The sequence below is a fragment of the Stegostoma tigrinum genome, chromosome 6, assembly GCF_030684315.1.
Source record: "Stegostoma tigrinum isolate sSteTig4 chromosome 6, sSteTig4.hap1, whole genome shotgun sequence".
NCBI classification, from domain to species: domain Eukaryota; kingdom Metazoa; phylum Chordata; class Chondrichthyes; order Orectolobiformes; family Stegostomatidae; genus Stegostoma; species Stegostoma tigrinum.
Window position 1 is genome coordinate 94,328,457 of NC_081359.1, and position 13,464 is coordinate 94,341,920.

A 13,464-nucleotide genomic window follows, 5' to 3' on the forward strand; every position below is an offset into this window, starting at 1 on the left:
TGCACCCTTTCCAAAGCTTCCACATCCTTCTTGTAATGCGGTGACCAGAACTGTACACTATACAACAAGTGCGGCCGCACCAGAGTTTTGTACAGCTTCACCATAACCTCTTGGTTCCGGAACTCGATCCCTCTATTAATAAAAGCTAAAACACTGTATGCCTTCTTAACCGCCCTTTCAACCTGGGTGGGAACTTTCAAGGATCTGTGTACGTGGACACCGAGATCTCTCTGCTCATCTACACTACTAAGAATGTTACCATTAGCCCTGTACTTTGCCTTCTGGTTACTCCTACCAAAGCGCATCACCTCACACTTGTCTGCATTAAACTCCATTTGCCACCTCTCAGCCCAGCTCTGCAGCTTATCTATGCCTCTCTGCAACCTACAGCATCCTTCGTTACTATCCACAACTCCACCGACCTTAGTGTCGTCTGCAAATTTGCTAACCCATCCTTCTACCCCCTCATCCAGGTCATTTATAAAAATGACAAACAGCAGTGAACCCAACACCGACCCTTGCGGTACACTACTAGTAACTGGTCTCCAGGATGAACATTTCCCATCAATTATCACCCTCTGTCTTCTTTCAGCAAGCCAATTTCTGATCCAACCTGCTATATCTCCCACAATTCCATTCCTCCGCATTTTGTACAATAGCCTATTGTGGGGAACCATATCGAACGCCTTGCTGAAATCCATATACACCACATCAACCGGTTTACTCTCATCTACCTGTTTGGTCACCTTCTCAAAGAACTCAATAAGGTTTGTGAGGCACGACCTTCCCTTCACAAAACCGTGCTGACTATCCCTAATCAATTTATTCTTTTCTAGATGATTATAAATCCTATCCCTTATAACCTTTTCTCACACTTTATCAACAACTGAGGTAAGGCTCACTGGTCTATAATTACCAGGGTTGTCTCTACTCCCCTTCTTGAACAGGGGAACCACATTTGCTATCCTCCAGTCATCTGGCACTATTCATGTAGACAATGACGAGTTAAAGATCAATGCCAAAGGCTCGGCAATCTCCTCCCTGGCTTCCCAGAGGATCCGAGGATAAATCCCATCCATCCCAGGGGACTTATCTATCTTCACTCTCTGAAGGATTTCTAATACCTCTTCCTTGTGAACCTCAATCCCACCTAGTCTAGTAGCCTGTATCTCAGTATTCTCCTCGACAACATTGTCGTTTTCTAGAGTGAATACTGTTGAAAAATATTCATTTAGCGCTTCCCCTATCTCATCTGACTCCACACACAACTTACCACTACTATCCTTGACTGGGCCTAATCTTACTTGCGTCATTCTTTTATTCCTTAAATACCTATAGAAAGCCTTCAGGTTTACCCTGATCCTATCTGCCAACAACTTCTCATGTCTCCTCCTGGCTCTTCTGAGGTCTCTCTTTAGGTCTTTCCTGGCTATCTCGTAGCCCTCAAGTGCCCTAACTGAGCCTTCACATCTCATCCTAACATAAGCCTTCTTCTTCCTCTTGACCAGAGATTCCACCTCCTTCGTAAACCACGGTTCCCGCACTCTACAGCTTCCTCCCTGCCTGACAGGTACATATTTATCTTGGACACACAGGAGCTTTTCCTTGAAATAAGCTCCACATTTCTAATGTGCCCATCCCCTGCAATTTCCTTTCCCATCCTATGCTCCCTAAATCTTGCCTAATCTCATCGTAATTGCCTTTCCCCCAGCTATAACTCTTGCCCAGTGGTATACACCTGTCCCTTTCCATCACTAAAGTAAACATAACAGAATTGTGATCGTTATCACCAAAGTGCTCACCTACTTCCAAATCTAACACCTGACCAGGCTCATTACCCAGTACCAAATCTAATATGGCTTCGCCCCTTGTTGGCCTATCTACATACTATGTCAGGAAGCCCTCCTGCACACACTTGCCCACGGATAATACCAGGCCTGCTGATTTCCTCACTCAACAAAAAATAACCCAAATCAGAAACAAAAGCAGAAATTGCTAGAAAAATTCAGCAGGTCTTCTACATCATGGGGCTGCACGGTGGCTCAGTGGTTAGCACTGCAGCCTCACAGCACTGGGGACCCGGGTTCGATTCCAGCCTTGGGTAACTGTCTGTGCAGAGTTTGCACATTCTCCCTGTGTCTGCATGGGTTTCCTCCGGATGCTCCAGCTTCCTCCCACAGTCCAAAGATGTGCGGGCTAGGTGGACTGGCCATGCTAAATTGCCCGTAGTTTTCAGGGATCTGTAGGTTATAGGGGGATTGTTTTGGGTGGGATGCTCCAAAGGGCAGTGTGGACTTGTTGGGCTGAAGGGCCTGTTTCTGCACTGTAGGGAATCGAATCTAATCTAATCTGTGAAGAGAAAATAACAGGGCCAAGATTTCAGGTCTGATGTGGTTCTTCTTCAGAACTAAGAACTAGTTCTGAAGAATCATACTGGAATCAAAACATTAACTCTGTTTCTGTCTCCACTTATGCTGCCAATCCTGCTGAATTTCTCCAGCACTTTCTACTTTCGTTTCAGATTAGAAAGATGCTTGATGACCAGAACAGATGGGACAGGCTAAAAGATATTTTGTCTGTGCTTTAAAGGTTCTGTGACTTTTCATTTGAAATTGTTTCTGACTCCTCATTCCATTTTTGATGTTTTTAATTTTAACTTGAATACCAGTATTTTGATATTCACAAAATCAAGTGCTCGCAGAAGTAATGCTTTTGAAAGTTGAGGGATTGGGTCACATTGAATTGTGTCGGTGTGTGGGAGAGAAGAGGTCAAGGGAGTCCCTTGAGAGAAGGAATCCAGAAGGCATGTAAGAATCCTGAAGCAGCCAAATGGGAGTGCACTAAAGGGATCTGCGTGGGACAAGATGGATCAGGGGAAGCCTGATGTGAAAGGTAGTTGTTGGGGACATGAGGTGTAGGGAGGGGGTGGAGGTTGTTACGACTGAGGCTTAGTCTGGTGAGGGGCTGGAGTGATTCAAAGATGTGACTCCACTTACGTCGTTTCACCTTCTGTCCATCCTCTCCCCGTGCCTGAAGTGAATTGTGCCTTACTCCCACACCGCCAGCCCCCCAACTGGTGGGAAGCATCCAGGCCTCTTAAGATCCATTTGCTAAGTCCTGTTACAATAGAGAACTAACATGGGGACAAGCTGAGAGTTCAAAATCAAGAATCTGCACAGAGGCACGAGGGTCGTCGAGCACTTGTGTTATAACAACGGTATATTTGATCAGAAGCATCTTTGTGATGAAAGGTATCTGTAAGTTAATATAATTTTAGAATTTGAATTTTAACATAGTGATGAGTGGAGTTGATCATGTTTCTGAAGGTTTAAGAAAGCAATATAACAAAATTACACAGTTTTTCAGGCATGGTAACCTAATCTAGTATTGTCAGATAGTAGGGACTCCTTGAGCGTTAGTGGACGATTTGTTTCTACTGTAGATACCACAACAGTTGGGATAAACATTGAGAACCATTAGCTTGGTTTTGGCTCAAGAAAATTAAAGTCTGATTTTAGCTAAGGAACCCAGGATCAGATAACTTTGGGCAGTTTGGACCAAATCTGCCTGGGATCAAACAATGAATCTAGTTTCTGTCATAAAAGGAGTAAAAAAAATCATGGAAGTGCATTTACCGCAGTAGAAAAGTTTAGCTTGTGCAACTTTCAGACCAGGAGTGTTTCGTTAAAAATTTGCAGCTTCCTAAAGAGATGAAAAGTCTATACTCTGTTTTCACATAAGAAGACTTCACTATTCACAGGGAAAAACTGGAAGAATCAGCCACATCAATGCTAAATATTTGATATAGAGGGGTATTGTTCTGAATTTCAATCATTGTAAGGTGATGTTGTTGGTGAGCTGATGAGACCTTGCTTTTCTGTGCGTTTCAAAATCTTTCAAACGCTCTGTATCAAGATAGCTGTTCTTTATTTTGCCTGTTGTGTTCAGTTGTTAAAAAAAACTCTGCAGCCTCATGTTTCAATGATAATGTTTCAATAACTGGCCACCACAGTAAATAAAAATGTTTAAAAATTATCAAGCCAGGTTTCATTCTGACATCTGACTTGTCCAGTGGTACCATCAGCTAGGATCTTAACATCTGTGACAAAACAGATCTATTCAGAATTTATGAGTAATTAGGATTCACTAACAAAAGGGAAGTAAGAAGCTGCTGATGGCACTGTTTTGTTTTATTTTAAGTCATAAAGTTTTTTGTAGTGTTAAGGTTAAAGTTAGTACAGTAAATGATGGTGGGGAGACTTTAACTAAAATTTCTTAAACTTTGGAAAATAATTAATTAGTTCATTAAAATGTACAAGGGTATCAGGGCAGGTGACGCCTTATAGTTGCAGTGTGGGAGATTGTGGGACTCATGGGCACCAGTATGATTGATGGCAAACATATTTTCACTGAGAGCCAAAGGCTCAGGGAAAATTGGCTCAGAATCACAGGATCGTTACAGTGCAGAAGAATGTTATTCAGCCCTTCATGTCAACTATGTTTCAGAGTCAATAAATTGGAGGTCAAGCTACAGATAATGTGATCACTCAGGGAGGGGGAAGTCAGAGAGCTATGTATTTATATGTATTTAAGGCTGAGACAGATAGATCCTTGATTTGTATCAGAATCAAGGGTTATGGGGAAAGAGCAAGAAAGTGGATATGAAGACGGTTGGAACAGCCATGATCCTATGGAATGGCAGAGCGGATTCAAGGAGCTATTTCTTATAGCCTTACATGGGAGAATTCTCCCACTCTTCTTCAAAAATTGGTATCTTTTACATCTGCCTGAAAACTCAGACAGCTAGGCCGTCAGATTAACACCATTTCTGATGGATATCAGCTTAGATCTTCCAGCAGCTGGTCAGATTGCTGCTGCCTGCAAAGCTGGTGCAAATCTGCTGATAGTATCCATTTCTTCTAGAATCTTCTTCTCTCTCTTGCAGCAGAAAAGAGGGTAAATCCAGCAAGTGTAGCAGAGTTGGGTGAAGGAGAGGGTGCAGCCACTTTTTACAGCAGTAGCCGGCTTATTGATGTAAGTTTTTAATGGTTCAATCTTTTGATGAATGTGTGGACTGATATACAATACAATACTGGCTACAATACAATAATGGCTAGCACGAGGGGTCATAGTTTTAAGCTGGTTGGTGGAAAGTATAGAGGGGATGTCAGAGGCAGGTTCTTTACGCAGAGAGTTGTGAGAGCATGGAATGCGTTGCCAGCAGCAGTTGTGGAAGCAAGGTCATTGGGGTCATTTAAGAGACTGCTGGACATGCATATGGTCACAGAAATTTGAGGGTGCATCCATGAGGATCAATGGTCGGCACAACATTGTGGGCTGAAGGGCCTGTTCTGTGCTGTACTGTTCTATGTTCTATGTTCTCTATGTTCTACTGGACAGGAGCAGGCCCAGCCCACCAAGCCTGTGTTGCTTCCTAGTCCTTATTTAAACTTGCTTTTATTAACCACGTGTCTATCAAGGTATACCTTAAATGTTGTTAGTGTGCCTGCTTCCACCACCTCCAGGTGCCAACCAATCTTGGCCTGAAAAATTTTACCTACACTTCACCTTGAAACTTTCCCACTCTCACCTTAAACTATGCCCTGTTCTCCCCTGGGAAAAGAAAAACCTGACTATCCACCCTGTCTATGTCTCTCATAATTTTGTAGACTTCTCTCAGGTCACCCCTCAACCTTTGTCTTTCCAGTGAAAACAATCCCGAGTTTATCCAACCTCCCCTCATAACTATAAACCCGTTAGGCCAGGCAACATCCTGGTAAACCTTCTCAGCATCCTCTCAGAAGCATCCACTACCTTTGGTATCAGAGATAATGGGAACTGCAGAGGCTGGAGAATCCAAGATAACAAAGTGTGTAGCTGGATGAACACGGCAGGCCAAGCAGCATCTCAGGAGCACAAAAGCTGACGTCTCAGGCCTAGACCCTTCATCAGAGAGGGGGATGGGGTGAGGGTTCTGGAATAAATAGGGAGAGAGGGGGAGGTGGACCGAAGATGGAGAGAAAAGAAGATAGGTGGAGAGGAGAGTATAGGTGGGGAGGTAGGGAGGGGATAGGTCAGTCCAGGGAAGACGGACAGGTCAAGGAGGTGGGATGAGGTTAGTAGGTAGGAAATGGAGGTGCGGCTTGAGGTGGGAGGAAGGGATGGGTGAGAGGAAGAACAGGTTGGAGAGGCAGAGACAGGCTGGGCTGGTTTTGGGATGCAGTGGGGGGAGGGGACGAACTGGGCTGGTTTTGGGATGCGATGGGGGAAAGGGAGATTCGGTTCACAACAAACAACTGCACCTCCCAGTCGCAAACCATTTTAACTCCCCCTCCCATTCTTTAGATGACATGTCCATCATGGGCCTCCTGCAGTGCCACAAGGATGCCACCCGAAGGTTGCAGGAACAGCAACTCATATTCCGTTTGGGAACCCTGCAGCCTAATGGTATCAATGTGGACTTCACCAGCTTCAAAATCTTCCCTTCCCCCACCGCATCCCAAAACCAGCCCAGGTCGTCCCCTCCCCCCACTGCATCACACAACCAGCCCAGCTCATCCCCTCTCCCCACTGCGTCCCAAAACCAGCCCAGCCTGTCTCTGCCTCCCTAACCTGTTCTTCTTCTCACCCATCCCTTCCTCCCACCTCAAGCCGCACCTCCATTTCCTACCTACTAACCCCATCCCACCTCCTTGACCTGTCCATCTTCCCTGGACTGACCTATCCCCTCCCTACCTCCCCACCTATACTCTCCTCTCCACCTATCTTCTTTTCTCCCCATCTTCGGTCCGCCTCCCCCTCTCTCCCTATTTATTCCAGAACCCTCTCCCCATCCCCCTCTCTGATGAAGGGTCTAGGCCCGAAACGTCAGCTTTTGTGCTCCTGAGATGCTGCTTGGCCTGCTGTGCTCATCCAGCTCCACACTTTGTTATCACTACCTTTGGTAATATGGCAACCAGAACTGCACTTAATATTCCAAACATGGCCTAATTAATTTTTATACAACTTTAATATAACTGTTATATTTGATGCCCCAGCCAATGAAGGCAAGCATGCTGTATCCCATCTTTACCATCTGTGTTGCCACTTTCAGGTATAGGTGAACCTGCGTGCTCAGATCCCTCTGTATGTCAATGCTCCTAAAGATCCTGCCATTATTGTATAACTTGCACCTAAATTTGAACTTTCTTGCATTTGTCTGGAATAAACTCCATCTGCTATTTCACCGCCCAAATCTGTAATCTATCCATAACCCTCTGTGTTCTTTAACAATCCTCCTCACTATCTGCAACTTTGCCAATTTTGATGTCATTTGCAAACTTTTTAATCAGACCATCTATATTTTCCTCCACATCATTTATATATATTGCAAACAACAAAGTCCCAGCACTGATCCTTGCGGAACACCACAAGTTACTGATCTCCGCTCCGAAAAGCACCCTTCCACCACTACTCTCTGTCTTCTACAACCAAGCCAGTTTTGTATCTATCCAACCAGCTCAATCCATTAGATGCTCCCTTTAGTACTAGACTGCCATGAGGTACCTTATTAAATGCCTTACTAAAGTCCATGTATACAACATCCACTGCCCTCCTCTCATCAATTATTTTTGGCACCTCCTGAAAAAACTCAATCAAGTTAATGAGACATGACCTTCCCACACAAACCTTTGCTGCCTATCACTAACAAGTCCATTCACTTTCAAATGTGAATAAATCCTGTCCCTCAGTATCTTCTCCAGTAGCTTCCCCACTACTGACATCAGGATTACCAGCCTGTAATTACTTGGATTATCTCTGTTCCTCTTCTTAAACAAAGGAACAATAATGGCCATTTTACAATCCTCTGGAACCTTGTCTGAGGCCAAAGAGAGTGTAAACATATCTATTAAGGCCCCAAATATTTCCTCTCTTGCCTCCCACGGTATACTGAGATAGATCCCCTCTGGCCGTAGGGAATTATCTACCTTAATACATTTCAAGGCACTCAACATTTCTACCTTCATTATGTTGACCTGCCAGAGGGTATCCACACACCTTTCCCTAACCTCAATATCCCTTCTCTTTGCTGAAAACTAATGTAAAGTACTCATTAAGGATCTCACCCATTTGCCCTGGATCCACACATAACCTCCCTCTTATATCCTTAAGTGGCCTACTCTTTCCCTAGCTACCCTCTTTCTCCTAATATATGTGTAAAGTACCCTAGGATTCTCCTTAATTCTGCTGGCCAAAGACATTTCACAGCCCCTTTTAGCCCTCCTGACTCCCTATTTGAACTCCTTCCTATTTTGTATATTAATCAAGGAGTTCATCTGTTTTTAGTTACCTAGACCTTAAGTATGCTTCCTTTCTTTTGATAAAGGTGATAATTTCCCTGCTATCCAAGGGTCCCGAATTCTGCCATTCCTGTCCTTCATTTTCACAAGAACATGCCAATCCTGCACTCAAACTTGGCTTAAAAGACTCCCACATGTCAGATGTGGATTTACCCTCAAATAGCCCTTCCACTCCACATTCTCCAATTCTTGATAAAATGATTATGTTTGGCCTTCCCCCACTTTAACACCTTCATCTATCTTGTCCTTATCCATGTGTCCAAAAACTTACAGAATTATGGCCACTATTCCCAGAATGCTCGCCTATTGAAACTTTGATCATCTGGCCAGGCTCATTCCCAATACCAGGTCCAGTATGCCTCCACCCCTCATTGGACTACCCACATATGGTTCAAAAAACTCTCCTAGCAGACCTATCAAATTGCTGTCCATCCAAATCCCCCATGGTAAGGGAGTCCCAGTCAACGTGGGAGAGGTTAAAATTACCCACAATGGCAACCCTATTATTTTATATCTTTCCAGAATCTGACTACATATCTCTTCCTCTATATCCTACTGACAGCTGGGAGATCTGTCGTACAATGTTAGCATTGTGATTGCACCCGTCATATTCCTGAGCTCTACCCATAACGCCTCACTGCAAGATCCCTCCAGGGTGTCCTCCCTCAACACTGCTGTGACATGTTTCCTAACCAGTAATGCAACTCCCCCACCCCTTTTACTTCTTCCTCTGTCCCATCAATAACGTTGATATCCCACAGCATTAAGCTGCTGATCCTGTTTCACTTTCTACCATTTTTCTGTGATGGCAACAATATCATAATTGCATGCATTAATCCAGGCTCTAAGTTCATCTGTTTTATCTGGGGAGGCAATGGCCTAGTGTTATTTTCGCTGGACTGTTAATCTGGACACCTAGATAATGTTGTGGGGGCCTGGGTTTGAATCCCACCATGGTAGATGGTGGAATTTGAATTCAATAAAACATCTGGAATTAAGAGTCTAATGATGACTGTGAATCCATTGCCGATTGTCGGGGAAAACTCATCTGGTTCACTAATGTCCTTCAGGGAAGGAAACTGCCATCCTTACCTGGTCTGGCCTACATGTGACTTCAGATACACAGCAATGTGGTTGACTCCTAACTGCCTTGTGGGCAATTAGGGATGGGCAATAAATGACCTAGCCAATGACGCCCTCATCCTGTATGATGAATAAAGGAAAAAAAAACTTGTTATACTTCTTGCTTTGAAACAAATATAGTCCAAGTTTCTAGTTCCGTTTAGATCAGCAACCTCCCCCTAACTGCTCTTCCTCTTAGCTATATTTGCTTTAGTCTCAAGCTCTTCCCTAACCTCTACTGACCTCTACTTATTGACTTGATGCTCTGGTTCCCATCCCTCTGCCATACTTGTTTAAACCATCCTGTGTGGCACAATCCTCCCTGATAGGATGTTGGTACCTCTCCAGTTTAGGTGCAATACGTCCTTCTTGTACAGGTCCCACCTTCCTTTGAAAATACCTCAACGATCCACATATCTGAAGCCCTCCCCGCTATACCAGCTCTGTAAGCCATGTGTCCAATTGGATTCTTTCTATATTCCTAGCCTCAGTAGCATGTGGCAAGGGAAGTAATACTGAAATTACTGCCCTAGAGGCCCTGCTTTTTAGTTTTCTACCTAATTGTCATTCAGGACCTTGTCACTCTTCCTACCTTTGTTATTTGTGCCAATATAGACAATGGCTTCTGTCTTTTGTCCTCCTGTTTCTGGATGCCTTATACCTGCTTAGAGACATCCTTGATCCTGGCATTAGGTAGACAACACGCCATCCTGGAATCTCTCTCACAGCCACAGAGGTGCCTATCTGTGCCCCTGAGTATCGAATCTCTAATTATTATAGCTTTACTACACTTGGTCCTTCCACTTTGTACAGCAGGGCCAGGCATGGTGCCGCTGTACTGTCTGCTACTGTTGCTCTGTTATTTGATGGACCAATCTCGTATCCATATCCAATATGGAATACTTGTTTGACAGGAGGACAGCTTCAAAGGACTCCTGCACTGACCGCCTGCCTCTTCTAGCAGTCACCCAACTATCTTCCTGTACCTTGGTTATGACCACATTCCTATATCTTATATCTACGATACTTTCTGCCTTTTGTGTGCTCCTTACTGTCTGTAACTGCAGCACGAGCTGATCCATTTGTCTGATGAGCAGTTAATGCTGGGTACACTTCCTGCAGATCTAATTATCAGGGATGCTCTCAGCTTTCATAATTGACCACAACTCTCAAGCAGAACACAAAACCCCACAAACTGATATTACTAACCCTCCATTGGCTGTTAATTTACAAGTAAAACTTTACTACCTAAAAATTAGTTATTAATTTCTAATGAATAGCACCCCCAACATATTCATTGTCTGAAATAACCAGAAGATGAGCTAACTGTACTAACCCTGCAGAAAAACTGGGACACACTTACCTTGTACGGCAGAGAGATTCCTTCACTTGTAGCACCAATGGACTTGCCGCAGGTGGTGGTGGATAGAAGAAGAGGGTAAACATAGAAATAACAACATAGTAGGTAGGAGCAGGAGGAGGCTATTCAGCCCTTCGAACCTGCTGCACCATTCTTCGCAATCATGGCTGATCATCCAACTCAATACCCCTTATTCTGCTTTCTCCCCAAAACCTTTGTTCCCATTTGACCCAACTCACCACTTGAGTAAATTCAATGTTTTGGCATCAACTGCTTCATGTGGCAATAAATTCCACAGGCGCACCACTCTTTGAGTGAAGAAATGCCTCCTCATCTCCCTCCTAAATTGTCTACCCTGATCCTCATGCTGTGACCCCTGGTCCTGGATGCACCCACCATCAGGAACATCCTCCCTGCATCTATCCTGTCCAGTCCTGTTAGAAGTTTATATGTCTCTGTGACAAACCCCTCATTCATCTGAACTCCAGCGAAAACAATCCCAACTTAGCCAATCTCTCCTTATCTGTCAGACCTGCCATCCCCAGAATCAGCCTGGTCAACCTTCGCTGCACTCCCTCGAGAGTAAGAGCATTGTTTGCCAGAAAAGGAGACCAAAATTACGCACAATATTAAAACCAATTGGCCGTCACCTCACCAATCTATCTGACGCTGATAAATCTGACTATAGCACAATCTTTTTGGAGGTGGAGTTGCACTCTCAGACTGTGTGTGACAGTAGAATTGGTAGAACCAATGTAACATGACCATTAACTCCTTTAGAAATAGTAGCTAATATAATAGGACGAAGGATATCCTCTAACGTATTGTGCAGCATTATCACCATATTACAAGAATAAGTTTCAGAATGGGTCAAGCAGCTTAAAACTGGACGTGCATGATGTACTGCAAGCCATCAGCAGCAGTGAAATTATGCTCCACCAATTCAGTGACCTAATGGTATTGCATATCCTTCATTCTGTGAAGGTCAAGCTTGGAGATCAACACTTATTCAATGAAGATTGCAGGCACGGCACAAGTCAAGAGTGTGCTAGAATGGTCTCCACTTGCCTGGATGAGCACAACTCCAACAATATTCAACAAGCTCGACATCGTCCAGGACAAAGCAGTCCATTTGATTGGCACCATAGATGCAATTATGTACTCCTTCACCAGCCACGCACATTTGTTGCAGACTGTACCATGTACAAAATGCACTTCAGATATTTACCATGATTTCTTTGACAGCTCCTTCTGTGCCCATGTCGACCATCACCTGGTGAACAAAGGCAACAGATGCATCAGAACACTATCACCTGCAAATTCCCCTCTAAATCATTCGCCATCCTGACTTGGTAATGTATCACCATTCCCTTGGTGTTGCTGGGTCAAAACCTGGAACCCTGATAGCATTGTGGGAGTTCCAATATTAAATGGACTGCAGGCACTCATGAAGGCAACTGACCATCTCCTTCCGAAGGGTATCTAAGGATGGGCAATAAATGCTGACGAAGCTCTCAAGCCATGAATGAATTACAGAAAAGAAATTCGGGGTGGTGTCTGGAGGGAAACACGCAGCTGGAGATTATTACACGTGGTGATAACAACCTCTGGTAGTTAGGATAGGGAGATGCCACCATCTCCCATTTCTAATTAATTTTAATCAACCTCTTCAGACATGTTATGATTGACCTCTGAGGTAGGTGGGACTAGAACTTGCACCTTTTGGCCTAGAGATGGGGACACTATCACATTGCCACAAAATCCAATAAATTATTTTAATCAACCCCTACCAACATGTTGCAACATAACTCTGGGGTAGGCCTTCTGCCCTCGAAGTAGAGCCGATATTCTCCTTCCTATGCTCAGTCTACCATTTATCATGTTTGCCGTGGTAGAGGATAAACCACTGATGGGTCTTAACAAGAAAAATCACTTGTCTGAACAAAATTATAGGGCATAGTTTTATAGTGGCTTGAACAATATGGGTCATTGCAAGATTTGTGGCAGCATCACTTGAAACATCTGATAAGACCTATCTCACATTTTCTCCAGTTGGTGGGTGGTGATGGCCTTGTGGTATTATCACTAAAATATTGATCTGGGGAATCTGGATTCAAATCTTGCAATGGTGGAATTTAGATCCAGATTTTTAAAAAATGTCTGGAAGTAAGAGTCTAACGATGACTGCAAAACCATTGCTGATTGCTGGCAAATCCAATGTGATTCAGTAATGTCGTTTGGAGAAGGAAACTGCTGTCTTAACTTGGTCCAGATCTACACGTGACTCCAGGCCCACAGCAATGTGATTGACTCTTAATTTGGGCAATTAGGGATGGGTAATAAATGCATGCCTAGCCATTGATGTTCACAACATGAAAATGAACAAAAAAAGATGTACTGTGTGTTTCTTGTTAGGAAGAAGTGAGGTGCCAGTTAAGTTGGATTATAGCTTTCTACTTGTCTAATTAAAACCACAATTTGCATTATTAATATCCTGCTTCAAATCTTACCAAGAACGTCAAACAAACTAGACGTGGAGAATTCTCATCATGGGAGTCCGACTGGATATCTGGCAACTTCAGCTCGTGACTTGCTCCAAAGGACTTCCATGATGGACATTGGGCACAGCCTTTGGGCAACTCC